Genomic DNA, 21,944 nt, shown 5'->3' on the forward strand with positions numbered 1-21,944 from the left:
ATCGAAATGGTGAGTTATATGAAAGCAATTATGTGAAAAAATCACCCAAGAGGCAAGGTTCGAATCTGCAACCCTTGGGACTCCGGCCCATTGCGCAAACCCTTTTGCTATCCCTGGCCTTCGATGACGTTCCAGGAAGAATTCGGATTTTTTATTGTTTTCTAGCCAAAAATCGTAAAAAATCTTTGGGCGTTATTTAGATTTACATTGAAGAGCTTGAGATCAACTTTAATTTGATATTAATATCATGAAAATCGATCAAGCCATTCTCTTGCAATCCGGGACTCCATCTGAAAAAATACGTCGACTTTGCGCGTTAATATCTTTCAAATAAACGACTATATTTTGACAAAAAAAGTTAACATGCTTATAATAAAGTATTCAAAATAAAAAGAGAAAGTTTAAGCCTGTAACATGGAAACCTGTTTTTTAAGCCGCACTTAAAGCTTTAGTATGCTTTTGACCGTTTTTATGATAATCTCCCCTTAAAGTTCAGTTAGCGTATACCACAACCTTTGAATTCCTAAAACAACATACTCTGCTCATATAGATACTTAAAATTACTGTACGATTTGACACGTTGAATTCATTTCGATTTTGATTTGAGTGACATTAGTGCGATTGACAAATAAAATCTTAATGAAGTGTGTATCATTATTAAACGGACGGAGGAAATGTTCATGATATTTTAGTTCGAATTATTTGCAAGTAATTTATAGCGAAAACCTTCCACTTACACGTCGGTCCGACTCTAGAATTACAACATGAAGAAAAAAAACTTCCTCCTTTGCGCAAAGCTTCCGCTAAATCTAAGTATTTCTATTGCACTGTTGATTAATTCTACAGACCAACTCACTCTTTGTCTTGTCCCACTTTGCGGCCGCCCATATTCCAGCAGGACTAGTTACCTAGTGCGACCGAGCTCTAATCAAGCAGCACAACTCATTATTTTTGTTTTATTAGCTCATTGTGTTTTGTCACCTGCTACAAAAAATACACTCAACAACGTTTGAAACGTGCCCGGACTGTGCAACCATTACGCGGCGATGCCCTCAGCAAGATTCGACCAACGGAGTCTCCCCGGCGGTGGAGTGGTAGTGCGGTGCAGACAATTCGCAGTGGGTAGTGCACCTGTTCGAAACACGAAAAAAGCTGCCTGCCGAGGCAGGAGGTAGCATATACTTAGCACGTGGAGAACTAGTGCTCGCTAGGTACGAGAACAGATGCTCGAATGGGCGGTTTACTATGGTCATCGTAGAAACCCGACCGGTGATTACAGATCTACCGCCGATTGTATCGGAGCACGATCTAGGAATGCGATCTTTGGTCACGTACGGTTGCCACTATACGTAATGTGGTATAGTGCACGCTAGTGTGTGAGGATAATTTATCGCCTGAGGGTTTTGGGATCGATTCAATGCGGTACTTGCGAAAAAGCGGAGATTTATGCCGCTTTGTGAAACTTTAAAACTAATGCTCATAGCGATTAGCCTGACAGACCACGGTGGCTAATGTCTGTTCCAGTTACATTGTATGTAAAGGCATCAAACGAATCTAAACAAATCAAGCAGAGTATTGGCCAATGGTTTCTCCTCGCTATACATCGTCGGTTCAAAGCGATTTCCCAGATAACTTCTAGAGTCGAACCGCAAGCAAAATTTGAGTGCCGATTGTACATCAGCGGGGTACCGTGCTTAATTACCAACACGTTTTCCAATGTTGGCGCGATGTGAATCAAAAGGCAGAGGACGACGATGCGACCGGTGTGCGGCGTATCTCCGGGTGGTAGCCAAAAAGATCCCAAAACACACCAGCCGCAACCGGCAGAAATCGGAAACGTATAAACACATCCGATCCGAACAGTACTTTGAGCTGCAGTGCACAGGATTGTACCGAAGCAGCTAGTTAAACAGACTGTTTTCACTCTTATTATTGTCGAAGATAAATTAGTAACTAGACTAGAACAAATAAATATCATTACCCGGGCGTTTCTGTATCCATAGCCGCCGACCGCCCGGAACGAGTGTGCGACTGGGGCCTTTTATTCGGAGCGCTTCTGATACATACTGGGGCAGAACTTTTCTCTTTCATCAACCGTATATCAGCGCTAATGTTATGAGGATCATAAACTTGCTGGCTCTTCATCGAAGCTGGAGTTTAATACCCCCGCCCCGATACAGCAAGCAACGACCAGCTGGTTTATATGAACTTAACATCGCGTAAATTAGTGTACATACTAAGAGCACTCGGTCGGTCGGTCGTATACACAACGCACACAGCATGGAAGCTACAGGAATAGGTATGTTACCGCATCACGGCCAGTTGTTAGTCGTCGAGGTCAAGAGTGGAGAAATGATGGTTATTAGAGTTTGGTCAGAATAGTGGTCATTTAAACCGAGAGAGATTTGCGGTCAGTATTTGCGGATTGAAGGTGTGTTTTAGAGTTTCACTGGATTTATTTTCGGAAAAGCTTTTCCACCAGAGTTTGTTACACGTTTAAAATAAAATACCCATTAATGAATGTGCTATCACCGATCTCAGGTAAAACTGGGAAAACGGGGGAAACTCATTTATTGGGCAGAAATCACATACCCAATAATGAGCACAATCCATTATTTGCATGGTTTGTTATTCTTATATCAACTGTTAATGGGTAGAAACCCAATCAGAATGAATCAACAAGATTACGACATAATGCAATTTTTGTATCAAATTATATTACAAATTCGGTCTCGTTAGTATTATAACAAATATCAATGGGGGATATGGTACAGTTTTGACGGAGAACTATATTTTTGTTTTCGATATTGGGGTGCACTTTGCAAATTCAACAAAAATGATGTGTAACGAAAGATGGTTGGGTTTTGACCGCTTGTAACTCAGTCATGTCACGGTATATTTTCGATATTTTTCACATATAGCTCAGAAATACTTATAACAAAAGATTCCAATGTATAAATAAAACCAAAGATTGTTTATATTACCGCAATGAATGTAATGTAAAGAGGAGCCAAAATAACATGAATTTCATAACAAAAGGTGGTACGAAATATTTGGGCACACCGCGCTTCTATGAATGACGTCATCTATGACTGCTTAAATGTCAGCATTGCCCGAGCGAGCTCATGCTCCTATCGAACGCTTGGTCGGGAACAACAGCAGCAGCAGTAGTAGGCAGTATAAACACTGCACTGCACCCAGTGTTTGAACACCAGATACACAGACTGCTCTCAAATGTGCCGCTCTTAACCGAGTGTTTTCAGCTTTGGGAATCACGATGTAACTTGCACACGCGTCCAAGCGATTGGTTTTCGACTGCTTGATATGTGTGTGTGTGTGTGTGGGGGGGATTTTCTTTATTCGGTCCGCTAGAAGTAAAATTAAACCACGGCTAATAAGTTTGTACGTATCGCATGTTGTCGTTGATTGTTGTAATGTTGAGTTCTAGTTAGCTCGAATCTTATCGTAACCCTTCCTATTCGAAGCTGATTTTTAAAATGGTGTGTGCTATTTATGTTTAATGCATTCAATCAAATGGCATCAAATTTTATCGCATACTTCTGTTGGGCCTCAAAGTAATTACATACTTAAATACGGGGAATACGCGAACCTTAGCCATTAGGGGAAGATGGGGTAAAACGTACCGCTTATAGAAATATGATTATAGCTCAGCTATAGAACATCAATTGGGAGAATTTAATTAATGATATCGTTTAGCCATTTTCCTCTGTAATTGCAATCATAATGCTTTGCAAAAAATTTAAAAAAGTGAAAATAATTCAACTCTTCAAAACTTCATTAAAATTAGCTTTTGAAAAATAAGCGGGGTTAAACTCACCTGTGCGGGGGTAAAATTCACCACAACAACGGGGCGTAATGCACTACAACAATGGGGCAGAATGCACCGCAAAAACGGGGCATAATGCTCAGCAAACAAGCTAGTAGTTTTGTTTTCTGACGGGATTTCACAAAAGTGTACCATTAAATAGCCTTAGGTTATGCTATTAGTAGGTTTTCAGAACAATTTTCCTGTTTTCGATTGAAAAACCAGCAAAATCAAAGAAGAGGGCATTTTGCCCCCGATGGAGCAGCGACGTAAATTTAGCAAAAAGTGAATTATTTAGCACAACGGTATAAATAGAATTGAAATGCTCTGATATAATAGTAAAATATAATTTATAAAAGCTGAAAATCCTTGCTGCATGCCTTTTCCTGATAATAAGAATGCTTGTGATCCTGAAATATTTTTTTTTAAATTTTACAATGTAGTTTATATAGGTTAAATTTAAAACCTCAGTTTACGGTCAAACGAGGAATGCAATAAAATATGAGCCACTTCCCTTATAGAGGATGGCTTCAATTAAACTTAGACACGTTTTGGTAAACAGCAGTCTGGTCTATTAGTTAACCACCGTCGCTGTCTATAAAATGTGAGTTGGTAGTTATTATTAAAAATGTATCATTTAGTTCACTTTCTACATACGTCTTCCCAAGCCTGTTATAATAAACGTCTATTGAATTATTTAGCAAAAAATTTGCCTAGACAAAAAAATCGTTCACAAAGGGATATTACAAAGAGCCGTTATAACTATTCCTACAGCAACGATTGAACATGAATGAACCTCAAGGCGATATGAGTGCTTAGAATTAGTATTATATCGATTGATTACAATGGTGGCAAGACTCGGCGAAGTGGAAAGTTCAATAGAAGAGAATATGTGGCTTTTTACGAAGTTGAATATCGACTCTGACCAGTTTCATCACATCAGGAATGTTGTATTGCTCACAATCAAAAAGTTCTAAACAAATCTAAACGGGATAATGTTATTGCGTACTATTTTAACTCGCGTAGGCTCAAAACTAAAAACTAGTTAACTTAACATTCAAATTAATCGTTAGCATTTTCGGACCCAACATAGCGATCAAGATGGCTGTCATACGCTAATTAGAAGAATTCGAAACGTTAAATCCAATTTATCATGTACGGTCAAATGGTGTATTTGACTATTATTTCTTTGCAAATGCATTTCCAATTTCAGTTAGTTTAAGTCGAAGCAAAACACATAATTTATTATACATTTAGCTTTAGATCTATGAGAAGAGAACTTCGAAAAAATAACAAAATAACGCAATAAAAATGAACAATGAATTTGTCAGCATTGCGAGAATAAGAATGTGTGGATGCTTTACTTTACTTAATTTCTTAAAAATATCAAAGTTTGCCCACATGCAACGTTTGGAAACTATTGTCGCGATGTTAAAATGCCCAGATTAAATATGTGAAAACCGTACTGTTGAAAATACCCAATATATAGGCAATTTCGCGCTTTGTTTACGAAACCCATTTAAACTCATCACAGAACACAAAGATTTTTTTACTGGCCAACGTTCAAATGTTGGACGGTAAACTCGCCATACTACTGCATTCTCCCTTGGCTAAAGCACTCTTCATTCTCAAACAACGTCATGCAACTATGATGGTCAGATTACACATGTTAATTCTGTCAGGTTTCTGCTCTATTATGCAACTGGTATTAAGAGAAACGTCACACAATATTTCTTTATTTTTAACCTTCAAATGTCCATTTATGTTTCCAATGTCTTTAACAATATGTCTCACTTTAGAATTCTTAGATTGAAACACGATTCTTCTCTGCCATATTCTGCTTTATCATTTTAAACGCAATAAACTTTACTTTGGGGTGTTCGGGCTTTCTTTTTTTTGAAAATTCTGCGCATTATAGAGCCACTTGCCAGTAAATTTTCAGATCTACTCAGACCATCTTGCCACCTGGTGGTGGAATCTTTAACTATGTATTTTCTAATAGCGTTTTCGTTTTTACCTGGTGCTGGTGCTACACCGGTGTAGTGCAAAAAAGAGACAGACTGATTACACCCAAGTTTGAATGAGTGTAGCACCGACTACACCGGCGTAGTGCACTGTCAAAAACGAAAACGACATAAGAGTGGCATGATGAACCATGCTAATTTACATCTATTTACACCTGTTCAGTAATGGGGACCCATTATTTCAGTAGTGCTCAGGGGCCCCGAGTAGTCTTGCCTGATCGTGATGATAGATGAAAAGTTGCATTGTTGGAAGGCCTTTATGACGTATCGACTGTGCTAATTATCGAGACATAACACCCTCAATATCTATCTATCTATATATATATATATATATATATATATATATATATATATATATATATATATATATATATATATATATATATATATATATATATATATATATATATATATATATATATATATATATATATATATATATATATATATATATATATATATATATATATATATATATATATATATATATATATATATATATATATATATATATATATATATATATATATATATATATATATCCGTAAAAAATTATACACATTATGCATTTGTTATGGAGCGTGTTTGTATGCGGTTGGTTGGGGATTATCTACCCGCCAGATGGCGCTACAGAACAAATTGTGTTTTCCTCCTATTTCATTGAATATCGCAGCAACGCGCGATGGGTATTTTCTAGTTATTTATTATTTTATTTTTATTTATTTATTTATTTATTTATTTATATATAAAAGTCAAAGTTTGTATGTATATGATTTATAGACTCCCAAACGGCTCAACCGATTTCCGTAAAAAAAATATACACCGTAGGTATTTGTTATGGGGCGTGTTTGTGTGATATTGGTTGGGGATTATCTGCTTGCCAGATGGAGCTTTGGATCAAATTGTGTTTTCCTCCTGTTTCCTTGAATATCGCAGCAACGCGCGATGGGTATTAGCAAGCTACTTATCCGACTCTTCCGTGTTTTGTTTAGCAGACAATATCCATTAACAGAATATTTTTTTTCCATGATTACCACAGCAGGTTACGAGAAGACGAACGACGGGCCACTACCCTATGACAATCAGTGGTGCAAATTTTCATTTTCAAATGCCAACTTTCAGCTCAATCAAACCCAACCATGATTCTAATTCAAATCCCCATTCACTTTCAAGTTGGCGGGATTTTCATAACCAAACCGTACGTCTTCATTTCAAATTGATACTTTTTCATTCACCAACCAAAGATGTCATCTTCTCTGTAGAGGCCAGTTTAGGTTAAATATTAGGGTTCGCAGTACCGACCCTTTTTGGCGAGAACCGGTACTACGGTACTGAAGCCCTCAGTACCGGTAGTATCGGTAAAGTACCGGTACTCGAATATTTTTTAAAAAAATCGAAAAAAGCTTCAAACTGAAATCGAATGCTCAAACCGATGATCTTATTTTCAGATGATTGATTTGTGCTGATCAAAAAACATGTTTATTGTTTTTAATTGCTTCGGAATGGCAAGACTTATTTCACAGAAGATATTTTTCGTATAAGGCACATTCTTTAATTTCGAAATCTAAGCCACTTTGAAATCAATAACTGCTAAGTGGTGCGACTTTCGTTGATTTGAACTGATGGTAAATGTATGAAACCCTATTAACAACAGTAAATCAAAGCGAGAACGGCAGTAAACCCGAGCAGGTTAATCGCATTTCCTCTCTTGCTTTTCTGAAAATTAGTTCCGACCTTTATGTCGTTTGCCTACTAATGTATATACTCTAGTGTATATCAAGGCTTCTTGCTTTCCTGTAAACTATGGAGTTTTGCTGAATCTTCCGATCGCCAGTAATTACAAATTGCCCCATTTGAAGCAGTTCACCAAGTCTAAAACTGTTAACTACTAAATCACTGTTCGTTCTTTTATAGATAAAGGTTTAAGAGCAAACCAAATACAGACATGAATTAGACCATAGTCTTATTACGCGCCACCCAGTGAATAATGGAAACCAATCAGAATGTCGCCAATAAAGCTTTAACTTCTAGAATTATTATGATGATGGCCCCACCTCATTCCCACACAAAGGTGTTATCTCAACGATTTATCTAGAAGGCAAATTAATATAAATAAAGATTATCTTGCAGACCGATATTTTGAAACAGATCCCCCTGCAGAGTTATCATATTTGTCATAAAAAATTGTATAGCACCGAAAATACCGGTACTGGCTTTTGTTCAGTACCGGTATTACGGTACCAAAAATGGGTCGGTATTCCCGGGATTTTCGGTACCGGTATTACCGGTACCACAACCCTATTAAATATGGACATATTTTGCGTTTTCAAGCTTACATGAACAGTTAGAAGTACGTTCAGAGTAGTTATGCTTGAAAACCCTAGTCAATATTCCAGTACAGAGATATTCACAGCTCGGTTGTTTGAATGAATGATGCAAACTAAAAACTGCGAATTGAACATAGTAGTGCATGATTTGAGATTAGTTCTTCCTTCAAATTCAAAACAACCTGGTGAAAATTTGCAGCTCTGATGACAATACTACATGTCGTTGTGTTATCGACGTTTGCTTCTTTATTGGTGTTGCTGGTTGTTGCTTTGGAGGCACTTGGCTGCTTAGTTGAAACTGGCAGATGGTTTCGAAATACAAGATGCATTAGTTGTTGACTAGCCTTTTGATTTTAGCAGCGTATGTTGAAAGTTGTTTGTTGTTGTTGATTCTAGTAGGTTGATTTTGCTTGCTTATTTGCTTATAGTTAATGTTAATGTTGGCAAAAAAGACAGATGGTCAGCCACATACCAATCACACAAACGCCGTTGTGAACGCCAGTGAAAAGGTTTCTCCAAAAATCGCTCGTAATGGGGGCCGTTTCTTCACATTCCAACTTGATTTTTTAACATTCCAACTTGATTTTCCAACTTGGTGCGCGTTGCTATGTAGGTCGTGTGAACGTACTTCGATTTTAATGTCATCGATGTAAACAGGGATCTGAATTTTTGTGTTCGACTTAATGTTACATGTTGTTCTTTGAAATCAAGTTTTTTGCCTGAGCAAAACTTCTCAACGTTACCCATATACGATTACGAGCGTGGTGTAGTGTATGTATGCTTGAGATTGAGCTCCTGATACTGTTTCACTTTGCTTTTAGTAACTGTTCCACCTCGTCGACCGCTGGTCTAACATGAGTAAATCGAAATAGTGTATTCCCGTAAGCATAAAATTATTAATGATTTAAATTTCGCTAAAAGAATTAGCCAAAGAATATATAATTTAATAAGCTTTTAAACCAAAAAAATAAAGAGAACTTGAACGGTTCTTGATATATTCATGGTACCAAAGACATGGTATCGAGAAAAACGCCTGTAAAGTTTTGTATACGATTGCTTGCAGATTGAAAACGGTTCAAATTCCCTAAACAGAAACCAATTACGGATACGACTACCTTGACAAATCGTTTTCAAATATTCAGGAGCAGGATGGCTTAACTGGTCGTTGCCGGGAAACTTGATTGACTGCATGCAATCGGGGAATCATTTATACCGTATGGCAGGCATCTCGGTAATAAAAGTGCCGACAGAGGTTTGCGATTACGTCATACTTGACATTTTCCAGCAAAGTGCTGCTTCATGTCTGTGAAACCTCTCACCCTAGCGTTGCCATTTTAGAAGCGACTTTTAGCGAAATCTAGATTCGGTTGTCAAAGTTGTATGCTACGGAATCATGCTCTCAATTATACCGCCACATGGATAGGGTCATTGCATTGAATATAAAGGTAGACATTCCTAATATGTAAATTTGGACATGTTAAATAAACGAACAAGACAATAAAATCTAATTGCTTTATCAATATGCACTAAACAACCGAGGGTTCGCTTTTTTTGTGGGACATACTGTAATCTATTCCAGCTGCAATGGTCTTAAATAGATTCCGTCTATGCACAGCACACTTCAATTCGCATACGTAAAAAATGTTAATATGTTTATAATATTGCAGATGTACTTTCGTTCCAAGCTTCAGGAATTTTCAGACTGCCCAGCTGGCCTGATTCATCGGGCAGTTTTAGTCTGCTTCTTTACAGAGTTATTATCGGATTTTTCACGAAAAAATTCACTTGTATCATGCAAATAAAATAAACTAAACCAAGCTTTTCAATAGTAAACTGCAGTAGTTTTTGCTTAGTATGATGACCCGGCTGACCAGCTATTTTCGGTCGTCGCCTCCACTTTCGATTGGATCATCGCTATCTCTTGAAAATGAATTAGCAAAATTTTCATCTATCTAAACATTTACATTATGCAAATGGAAAACGCAAATTAATTCGCTTGCCGGAAAGCGGCAGGCGGCAAAAATTGGTAGCTACGTCCACAAACCATCAGGCTAGGCTGCACGAGAGCAGCTAGCTAGCAGACAATGAACGAACGACCGCCCGACTGAGAATCCGAGAGCGTGTTACCACAGAGATTGAGACGAACCACTGCCCACTGGCATTGTTGCGAACTGCGGCATCTGTAGACACATAGGCAATCTGCGCTTCGATGAAAACAGTCTGCGAGAGTAATGTGATAAAGTGAGCAGTGAGGAAACCCCTTTCCACAGATGCTTCATTCTGATCTCGTGGTGAAAAGCACGCAACCGAATGGAATGATACTGTTTATCCTTCAATGCTTCTTCTTTAACCCCAAAAACAAAAGATTAGAGCAGGCAGCGCTAAGTGAGTGGCAGATATTGGCATTGACATAATTTTCCCCTTGCACAAGACAAAAGAATTGATGCGGGAACAATTTCCAGCAAAAAAAGGAATCATAAATAATGGTTTTTATTTGCTCGTCTTGAGAACGGCGCCCCTTTTTCGGTTGTTTCTGGTCCTTTGTATTGAATTCTGCAAATTGATTAGTTCCATTTTGGCAAACACATCCATTCGCTATTATTAGAATATTTTTTGTTTATTGTGGCTTTAAGGAATTCTTGGAATAGTAATGCTCGCGATTTGTGAATCTGAGCGTATCCCAATATTTTGAGAGTAGCGCAATAGGTTTCGATTGGACATAGTTCAGGACAGTTTGGTGGGCCTTTCGGCACAAAGCCCACATACCATTCCTACACGGTTTTGGAGTAGTTGCATGAAGCCAAATCAGTCCAAAACTGTGGTTTTGATTGCGCTGTCTTAAAAATGGCGTTTTTGGCTGGACTCAGCTTTGTGAATCTCACCGTTTATGGTGCCTCTCATCACGAATGGTTCACTACGATTGCCACAAGTACATATGGCCTGCAAAATCATGAACTCTGAAGCGAATTTCGAAAGCGTCTTTCGTTAGAAACGGTCAGGGGCGGCGAAACACTTTACACCCGAGTGGGTAGAAAGCATAGGGTGAGGGGTCCATTAGTAAGGTTTTTTACCTTTTCGCAATGCACACGCTTACATTACATTCACATTACATCACATTCGTTTATGCAAATGGAATTGTGGTACATCGATGTTTTCAAATGTGTGTAGTGCGAGATACATGCGTTGCACATCTAAATTTTTTGAAATGGTTCAAAATTTCGAGTGGGTAATTATCCACTCGGTTAGTTTCGAGTGGGTAGTACTATCCATACTACCCATGCCTTCCGCCGACCCTGGAAACGGTCATCCAAAACAAGCCTGTCATCACCCATGAGATATTCCTGTCCCGGGCGCGCATTTGAGCTACACTCGCGTTCGTTCCGATTTGGGAAGCGCTGCACCTTGCACGTTTTCAATCCAGATCATTTTATCATTCTATCTGGACAAAACTTTTCCGCGAAACAAGTTTTTTGTTGAAATGTTCGTAATCTGCTCTAAATGCGCAATCAGTGCTCTCGCGTTGTTCCCAGTTCTTGTCCAGCTCTTGGCTTATGGTGACTATTATCCGCTTCTGGAATTTATGGAGGACTTTAAAAATGGTTAAATAGTGTACATTCATTAGTTTTCCCAAGGTGCGATGCGACAACCGAAGATTTTGCACGTTGGTGAACAAAATCCTGTCAGGAACGGTTTGCTGATTTTCGTCCACCTCGACCGGAATTTCTCCGACAACTGCACAGCTGAACGGTTGCAACAATGCACTCTAAAGAGACATCGGCCAAAATTTATTTAATTTCGGTTAAGTACGAAAAAAGTTGCGCAATTTTAAAAGTGTCGAAATTATCGATTCATCCTTTACTTCAATATGAAATTACCGTTAAACTCCGTAGTACAACATACATGGATAAAGAGAGTCTTTTTGCGTACGATAAGCCGTACGAGCAGTACATCGCATTGAATGTTTGTTTTAAACTGTAAGATAGCATTTGTCAATTATTCTATTTTGAAATAAGTATACACATTATTATTCAGACTACACATTTTTTGTAAAACCTTCTTGTATCTAATAAATCTCGGATCCGAAAAAGTTGCTGTTGTGTATTATCGAAACAGTAATATTCAATATACATCGTAATTAGGTACAGTTGGATATGTCGACATGCATAGATTTGGGTTACGATATATGGCGATATCTAGCGACACGCTTCAATGACCAAAAATAAAGTAGTTTTGAACTGAAAATAACGGATAGTTAGTTCATTAAGCAGGATTCTGTTCTTCTACTCATACGTTATTCTGTCGAAGCAGAGAACCAAGTCTAACACCTCTTAATGTATTACTTTTTTGTGATGCGTAACATAAATTGAGTTCTCTGGTCTAAAAAAATTGAATTTTTCATATAAACATACCTTCCTTCACGCATCAGGCGATGTAATTAGGAACAGACTAATCAGTGAATTAATTTATGAGATATCGTGGAGGGCACTTTTCTAAAAACCTATTTTAATCCACCTACTGGTGCAACTGTGCCTTTTTCATTTCTGCAAACTATGACTCCATTGCTGATTATGTTTAATATAATTTTGAAAATGTCTACTACATTCTTAGTATATTTTGCATTTTTACACAATGGCTTACTAGCCACGAACTTGATGAGCAATTTGCCGACTGTGAAACACTTGAAACGAAAAAATCTGATATTTAATAAGCTTAATCAGAATTAGTTCAACGTTGTCTTCTTGCTGACTAATTTTGTCATGCGGGGGTGGGTATGTGAAGGGGGTGAATAATCCACAATCGAATCACTCCCAGCTTACTTTGATATGCCTGGTGATATAGTCGTGGTATAAAGATAGGCTTGATAGAGTGTTCAGGGCGAGGGATGGTGCGATCAGAGAGGGGAGGGGAGTAAAGCCCCTATTAAAATCAGAAACCCCTAGGTTAGAAATTCAAAATGGCGGCAGTTAAGTTTAGGTTGAAGATTTTCCGAGTGATTGCATAATCTTTTTATGCGAGAAAGGTGAAAATGTGCCAAAATCCAAAAAAGTCAATTTCCGTCAAATTTTATTTCGAGATTGCGTCAAATCTCGATGTTTCATTCATTTTAAAGACATTTGGCATCAAAAATAGAAATTCGATTTCCTTTACTCCCCCCTTTGAACATTATTCAGTTCCTGCTTTTATGGACTCAGGAACCGTCGTAAGTGGCCAATGTGGTCAAAGCGACTTTGGTATATCTAGATCTAGACTGGCAAATCCAAGTAATTTTCTACCCATTTCAATAAGTTAGGCATGATTTCGATATCATAATGGTGCCCATTCATATGGAAAATTACTGTATGGCTGCACATTTTTTTTTAATTTCGATTATAGAGGTTTTAACCTTAAGATCATTCGCCTCTTCGGGTTAGAAAAATCTCTTATGAAAAATTTCTAACTCTATGTGCGGGGTCAGGACTCGAACATAGGTGCGCTGCGTACAAGGTAATCGATTTACCAACTACGCTACGCCCACCCCGCTGGCTGCACTCTACAACCCATAACTCCGGAACAGGAATTCAGATCGACACAAAATTCAATAGAAACCGATGGAAAGATTGTACCATCAATGAGAAAATGAGTGACATTTTTGGCACATACATACACATAAAGACTTTTTTGGCACATACATACAAATAAAGATGATCTTGGTGAACTGAGTCGAAAGACTCTTGGTGAAAAGACTTGGTGAAAGACTTGGCCCTCCGGCCGGGATAAGGTTGAAGATTTTTAGAGTGATTGCAATATTTCATAACCCTTCTGTATGAAAAAGGCAACAATATGATTCCGAGATAATTGACGCCAACGGTCCCTAATATCAAACGCTGGGCTGCGCCTTCAAATGATGAAGCAGGCTACAACTATTGGTACAACTATAGTGCTCCAATGATGATAACAATTTGAGAGAATTTTTATAAGTAGTGTAGTGTGTAGTAGTAAGGTTATCTGATCTATGACCATTGAAGCATTTCGCTGAATATCGCCGCATATTGTAATGCCATATCTCCGAATTCTCACGAAGAAGGTTTGTCTGTCACGACGGGTGCCATGTAGGAATTAAGGGAACGTTAGGCACGTTAAACCTAACTTACTGTTTTATCTAGCTAGATCTGCTAGTCAAACGAGCGCTTGCCACCACAACAAGTCGCTGCCGCCGCTAATTCAACTCCTTCTCAAGGACGAACCATCAACCGAATTTGTGTCGATAATGCTGCCATTCTTGCAGCAAATGCCAAACTGAAAGCATCTTGTTCCCCAGGTCCAGATGGTGTTCCCTCGATTTTTGTCAAAAAGTGCATCAGCGGGCTTCTTGAACCACTTCGGCGAGTCTTCGAGCTATCACTCACTACTGGTACATTCCCTTCCTGCTGGAAAGCAGCGCACATGTTTCCATTTCATAAAAAAGGAAACAAATCGAACATTGACAATTATCGGGGAATCTCGTGTTTAAGTGCTGTATCAAAACTGTTCGAGCTGGTTGTGTTAGATCCTATTTTCTTTCACTGCAAACACTACATTGCAGATGACCAACACGGTTTCATGCCTAAACGATCGACAACGACAAACCTGCTCTCGTTCACAACATATGTAATGGATGGATTCGCTGACGGATTGCAAACCGATGCTATTTATATGGATCTATCTGCGGCCTTCGACAAAATCAACCATGATATCGCAATAGCGAAGCTGGACAAACTCGGCATTCATGGACAACTTCTGCGCTGGTTTCGTTCCTACCTCGATGGAAGGCAACTCCAAATCAGCATTAAGGACTGTCTATCTGCACCATTCTTCGCTACATCCGGCATACCACAAGGAAGTCATCTCGTTCCAGTAATATTCCTCCTCTACTTTAATGACGTCAATTTCACATTACAAGGACCCCGCCTTTCTTTCGCCGACGACATGAAAATTTTTCAACAAATACGGGATAAAACCGATGCCGAGCTTCTTCAGAGGGATCTGGACAGCTTTAGCACGTGGTGTGATCAAAACAGAATGGTTTTAAACCCGAGCAAATGCTCAATCGTTACGTTCACGCGAAAACGCCAACCGACTCAGTTTAACTACCATTTCTTCGGCTCGAGCATTCCAAGACACTCTCACATCAAAGATCTCGGAGTCATCATGGATTCGGCATTAACATTCAAACCACATACGTCATACATCGTGGATAAGGCATCACGACAGCTTGGGTTCATCTTCCGAATAGCGAAAAACTTCAGGGACGTATATTGTCTTAAATCGCTTTACTGCGCGTTGGTCCGCTCAACGTTAGAATATTGTTCAGCTGTTTGGAATCCGTACTACCAGAACGGGATTGACAGAATCGAGGCTGTCATACGCTTCGCCCTTCGTCATCTCCCATGGCGAAACAGATTTCAGCTGCCGAGCTATGAAAACCGTTGCCAGCTTATACACCTCGATACACTCAGCATTCGGAGGGACTGCTCTCGAGCCCTGTTCGTCTCGGACTTACTCTCTGCCAGAGTGGATTGCCCTACAATCCTCGGACGTCTGGATCTTCAAGCCCGCGTTCGAGCTCTACGTAATAACTCCCTTCTGCGAGTTCCGTTCAGGAGAACCAACTATGGTTGCCAGAGCGCTGTAACCGGACTCCAACGAATTTTTAACAGTGTGGCGACGGCCTTCGACTTCAACCGGACGCGGAATGCTATAAAAGCGAAAATGTTGTCAATTTTAAAATGTAATTAGTTTAAGCAACCACCATTGGGGCCAAGGGGCTTGTTGGTGAAGGTAATAAACATAAACATAAACATTCTCTCTGAAACTTAAGCTCGAATTTCATCACTTGGAATCTCCTATTCGCACGGTGTTTTGCTTCGAGTCACTTTCTCTATTTGCAGTCGTCCTGCGTTGTAGAAGATTAATTTATCTTATTTTATCATGCGTTTCGACTTCTTTACTCTGATTTTATTCTTCCTCTTCTTTTCATTGCAGTCTGCTTAGTAGTTTTCTAATTCATTTTACATTTATCTTCCTTTTCTAACTTCATTTATATATTCGAATCAATGAAAAAGCCGTGGGTTTTTTATCATTACAATGCGTAAATGATAAACAATATACTCTATCCAAATCTTGTGTGCGCTACTTAATGTTGCGCGTGAAGATCTTTTTTCTACGCAATGAAGCATTTGCTGCATAATCGACGGCATTTTGGGAGTATACCGGTTTGCCTTCTCTCACGTTGTCATATACGTCCATTCGTCGTCGTTACTGTTATTTTGGTACTTACGATTGGATATTTATGCTTGCTTTTTGTTCCTGCGAGTCACGATTATGAATCCAACTTCGGCATTAGCTTTCTACGTAGTTATTGCATGACTATTCCTCATAATCATTGCCGAGTAGCTGATTGTGGCTTAGCAGAAGATGTCGATTGCTGTACGATGGTTTTTTATTACAGTTCATGATTTTTTCTTAACAGTTTTAGCGCAGAGTTTTCCATAGTGTGTCAGCTTATTGCAGAACTGATACATATTGGCCTGATTTGGGTAGGTACCGAGTGTTGCCTGATTATGCATGCGATGGTCACCTAGAAAGGAATGCCAGCTAGTTAATTCCAGTTTCAATAGTAATAGATGCCACATCGTGCAACCATACTTCGATTGTGTTATCGTCCATATATGACCTGCGTTAAGCCAAAGCGAACTGAGCGCCATAATTTTTTCCTGGTATTTTTAATGAAAAAAATAATTTTTCGATTATTTTCCATTATCATAGAAAGTTTAAGGGTACTTATTTGCTATCGATTACTATTTCAGTTCTCAGAAATGAATTGATGTAGGTGTTTATAGTGTTACATTAGCTGCGATAGCGATTTTAATGAAGGTACCTCCAAATGGCGCTTGGTCCTCTTTGGCTTAACACAGGCCATATATGGGTTTCTGGTCGTAACGTTGTTTTGTCTAACGAAATATTGCAAGCTTTCTGCGTTAGGTAGCTTATTGCACGTTATAAGACCTGCACTACGGATGAGTTCCGTATACTTAAGCGCCATGTCTACTTTTAGTAAGTGTTGCACATCGTGAATGGTAGATATAATGCGAGTTCGTTAAAATTCAATTACAATAGTATTAACCTGCAAGGTCATTTTTGTCTGTGGAACACTTTTTCCAATTCACACTCGGGAGTAAGGACGCTATACTGTTTATGCGCTGGATAAGCAACAAAGCGGTATAAAGAAATGATTGCTTACTAGTTAAAAGTGAGGTTAAAATTCTCTTAATTCAACTTACTTTGATTAATACTGTCTCTGTATTAGTCTTCAGTTTAGAATTTCTTATTCTGGGTCATATTGAAGTTCCGAATTATATTATACCTTTACTTTTTTATTTTGAAAAGAGTTATATTACCAATTTTGCACCACAGTGTGCAAGTTTCATTTGATTCGATCATCTTAATAAAAAAAATGTGACACGATTTCAATTAAATTTGGATGGCACTTCAATATTAAAGCACGATATTATTCTCTTATAATAATCTTGAAGGCCTGTAAACTATTAGACCATTTCATGCACACATAAAAATATGAATTGTTATAATGAAATAGTTACTTCACTGGTTTTCATTTATATGATCTAACTATAAACATCATTGGAAAAATTTTCTGCACACTAGAATTGCAACGACTCAAATGTTGTTGTACAGTGCTTCACAATGTAGCATTACATCCCAAGAGCAATTACACCATTTATTGATGCAATGCCAATAGCAAGTCGAACAGGTCAGAACATTTACCACGGATCGCTCGTGAGTCATGAAATTTTCATCTTCAATTCAGCCATCCAAATTTATATGTCCAACTCGAACGCCTGATTCACATCAACTTTCTACGAAGATGAGTAAGGCCTGGCTGCACGAAACCGTAGTAGCATCTGTCTGAATATGTTCAATGTGAGTAGCACTTGACACGAAGAGCAGTAATTAGTTCTCCGCTATGAACCACATAACAAGGAGTTATTTGATAGGCGTACCCCAAACCTTAAACAAATAATAAATCTCGCCAAGATCATTAGATCAATAAATTCTCGTCAACCAAAGCAATGGATGAAACACTATCACCTATAAACAGATCCCCCTTGCAACCAGGAACGTGAAACTTTGACAAACCACTAAGATCAACACTGACTGACTGGTGGGGAGGTGAGAAGTGCGCCTGCCAGAATTATATTTCCCACTATTTAGAAGCGCGATTCGTAGCCACAAACTCAGTTGGCGCCAATCGTCATATTGATCTGATGTGATAAAATTATAGGAAAAAAATACATCAGCTAATAAAAACATCACTGGGCCTCAGACAGCTTCAGCTCACTTGAATCAATGTACACAACACACTAGCTGACTGACTGACTGACTGACTGACGGACGAACTGACGGACTGACTAACTGGGCACATTAATAGGTATAGACAAAAACAAAACACAACACACAACCAGTCTGGCGCGTAAATGATGTCACGTTTGAATAATGCTCATATTTTCAATCACATGGCACGCCAAGCGATCCTGGTCCGATGAGAGTACACTAAACAAAGTTGTAGAATGGTTTCAAATGTCCCCCTCGTCATGTCACCCATCAGCCGACCGACCGATAGGACCGTTCCCGACCACGGTTGGAATGATGATGACCTTCCGGCGAGACTCAGTTTCAAGCAGCTGCCGTGCTGCTCTGTCTCTCCCCCCGGCAGACGACAACGATTCCCTTCCCGCAGAGGAAGGGGTTTCGGTGGGGGAGGTTATTTGAAACTGAAAGACACTTACTGAAATGAGTAGGACAATTCCTGGTTTGTTGGATTAGTAGATACACGTTGCGTCAATTGGAAGGAAATTGTATGCAATTTGTAGCTTGCAGAGCGTGTGAAGTTGATGCGTCAAGCTTTTAAATATAAGTGAGTGAGGCATCGAGGCAGGCTGGGATCATCTTAGCTGCATGTATGTACTGTTATAATGCAAACGAAAGTAATAGCGTTTTGGTTTTTTTCTTGGTGCTACACCGGTGTATTGCAAAAAAAGAGATAGTACACTGCCAAAAACGACAATACCACCATAAGATTTGTAAAAGTTTTGATGAGACATTTGTAACATCCTGATCGTCACTCTAAATCGAACCAGTTGTTCCACTGATTTCCTCGTGTGTTACCCAATACTTTTGTGACCGCTGTAATGGCCACCTCATGAAGCCACGTTGCGTTCACGCAATCTCCTGTTGGTCGTTTTTGAGAAAAATATTTGCCTAAAGGCCTATATTTCGTACGTTTCATGGAGTAAGAAATTAAAATATATATTTTTGATGTTAATATTAACATATATTTATTATTATAAAGTCAACACTGGAACATTACTCGGCCAAACTTGTTCTTTCTATCGGAATACGAGTTACCGAATCAAAAAAAATCTAAAAAGTTTCCAACCTGTTGAAAAATATTATAATTGTGAGAGTTTCAACTACGCTCTGTCGGCTTGTCAAAAGAGCAGTTTTTGTTGAACGTATACCGGTTCATCAGTTTTTAAGTTCAAGTATTTCAACTTTATGGCGTACTGTTCTTTTCTAATTTTTGGGTGCTGGAAATTTATAGTATCTATTTTTATTATTAAGTTTAGTTAGTGCTAATAAATCCTTTGAAAAAGTCTTCCAGTTTAATAAAATTTAATTTAAGATATCTGGGATATGTGGCTAGATTTCTTGAACGGATTTATCCTGAACACATCTGGTCACTTTATGCTACACCAATATTGCGATCTAAAGGAATAGGTTTTTGTCACTCAGAATTGATCGTGTATTACGTGTATTAGCGCTAGTGCGTCATCAGAGTTAAAAAGAGTCGAAAGGTTGTCAAAATAGGATCCAACTGAACACAAGCCGATCCTGATAATGTTGAGCTGTTGCCATACTGACTTGGTGTAAACTGCCTTCCTCTACGCTATTCTTTAATTCTGAAGCCATTTTTCATTACCGATACACCGAGATAGTGGATTGAGTCGCTTTAGAACGACTCGAAAAAGTCCATCCTAACTTCATCAGTCTTCCAAAGACGGAAAAATCTTATGTTCTTTGAAGCGTAAACAATGCGATAGCCACATTCCACAGTCAACTTTTGTCTGATCGGTACCGCTTTTGGGCGGTTTTACCTACGCCGATGCTAGAGAGTAGAGAGTTCCACGTACTCGTTTTATAATCAACCAAACAAACATTGCACAATCCATAGTGTATGATAAGAACGGCTACAAAAATGTCATCTCTAATGACGTAGGCTTAATCAACGAATGAACCTCAGTCACACTGTACGAAATTTTAATACTTACTTACCCTATTATCGTATGACTATGATTGGGATCAAATTTAGGGCAACATTTATGGTAATTAGTTCCAGTGCTGTGATACGAATATTAAACGAAAACAAAAAATTAAATAACGAAAGACGCATGTCGAATTATTGTTTTTAATTGAGTTTTAAAGTCACTTGGTGGGAATGTTTAATTTGTCAGTCTTCGATTAAGTAAGTTAGGTCTACAGACATGGACATGAGGGAACTAGTGGGAAACCCGCTTCTACTTCAGTAGTCTGTTTTGTTGTACACCTAGTAGTTTGATGTTTCACTACTGATGGGTACCAAAAATAATATCGATCAATTTATTCGCTTCTACCTAATTCCCTTTTTTCCTTATTCCGTATGTTATTTTTCCTTTTATTACTACATCTTAAAGTAGATTCAAACTAACACTTACTAATACAATAAATTGCTTATTCTCTCGTGTACACTCACAATCTCTCTCTTTCCAAACGTACAATCGTGACCTTTGCGATAACACAAACCTGGTCAAAATCAGAAATATGCAATTGCAATCATTCACACACACACTTAAGCTCGAAATATCACCAACATTAAAACACCCTAGTAATTACGTAATCGTTTTGGCGAAGATAAATATTGAAACGCGGTCTCAAGCATTAACCTACCGCTCGCGTGATCATGAATCGGTCACGTCCAGCAGTCTTTCCTCTCTATCCTAGCAGCCTAGACTAATGCCTTCAGTTGGACCGCGGTCTCAGAATTGAATCGCGGTCTCAGAATTGAATCCATAAACGACCGTGTTCGCGCGATCATGAAGCGGTTGCGTCCGGGAGTCCCTATCCTCGGCCCTAGTAGCATAGGTCAAATGCCTTCAGGTGAACCTAACAAAAAATGACTCTTATATCTTCTAAACAACACGTTGATTTTAAGGGATCTTCCATACAAAATGTTCCATAACTTGAAAACCCATAAATTTATGTATATAGTATCTTCTGCAATATCTTTGATAGTTACATTTGCTACAACTTTTCTAACAACACAAAGCCTCTATCTTGACTAGTTTGAAAAATAAATTTCATATATCATTTATAGGTGGATTATTCACTGAACGGTACATTCCCATGTACACGCAATCATTAGGGTTACCATTCCTCCGGGTTTCACCTGCAGATTCCGGTTTTTGGAGTCGATCTCCGGGCCTCCAGGTTTTACATCAATTTCTCCGGGTCCAACGATTCGATGAATAATTTTAACTGAATATGTTGGTTTCAAACGAGATCTTCCGATGTTAATGTTGGTTCATTCTGCAGCGGTCCTTAACAGCTGACCAGGAAGAAAACTTTTGTTCCTTTCTTCGAAGCTCCCGATGCGACAGCGATGACGAATAACCGATAAATTCCAGAAAACTTCGC

The 21,944-nt window shown here is 38.6% G+C and overlaps 1 protein-coding gene across 2 annotated transcripts in view; it reads left to right on the top strand.

Moving 5' to 3' along the window:
* Positions 1-21,944, top strand: part of LOC131693210 (BMP-binding endothelial regulator protein) — a 277,957-nt gene that overhangs the window by 49,858 nt on the left and 206,155 nt on the right. The gene's annotated exons all lie outside the window — the stretch shown is intronic.

The sequence above is a fragment of the Topomyia yanbarensis genome, chromosome 3 (assembly GCF_030247195.1).
Source record: "Topomyia yanbarensis strain Yona2022 chromosome 3, ASM3024719v1, whole genome shotgun sequence".
In the NCBI taxonomy this organism is placed as follows: Eukaryota; Metazoa; Arthropoda; class Insecta; order Diptera; family Culicidae; genus Topomyia; species Topomyia yanbarensis.